Below are 546 nucleotides of genomic sequence, written 5' to 3'. Positions count from 1 at the left end.
CCGGTAGGAAGCGCGAGTCCGCCGTCGACAAGTCCGCATAGTGACGGACAAAATGTCACGTCACAATATATAACTCCTGATTGAACTTCTTCTTGATCTTCTCTACAGATTTTTGTATATAAGGTTGTGTATCATGATGAGATGATGAGAGAATATAGCCTAATTTAAGGCCATAATGTTTATTTAATTCTTATTTGAAATATAAAATATTAGCTATCACATCTTGCGTTTGTGGTGAATGCCCTTTAATTTTTCGTTTTATTCAATAAAGATATCATATCCACAAAGCATTTTGGGTTAATGTAAAGAACATCCTGGCCACCACAAATTTTGATAAAAATACACTCAATCGATGTGTTTTCGTGTAAAAGTAAAGATTTGATAAAAAAAAAGCATTGCTCTGCCCCATGAATCGAGATCGTAATCGTTAAAGTCGACGACTATTCAGGTTAGGAAACATGTTATAGTAGTGGTTCACTGCTTTAAAAACACAGATTCACTGCTTTAAAAACATAAGTTCTCTGCATTAACAACAAATTCTTTGCT

Source organism: Trachymyrmex cornetzi, unplaced genomic scaffold, assembly GCF_001594075.2.
Source record: "Trachymyrmex cornetzi isolate Tcor2-1 unplaced genomic scaffold, Tcor1.1 scaffold640, whole genome shotgun sequence".
Lineage (NCBI taxonomy): Eukaryota > Metazoa > Arthropoda > Insecta > Hymenoptera > Formicidae > Trachymyrmex > Trachymyrmex cornetzi.
This window is presented reverse-complemented; position numbering follows the sequence as displayed.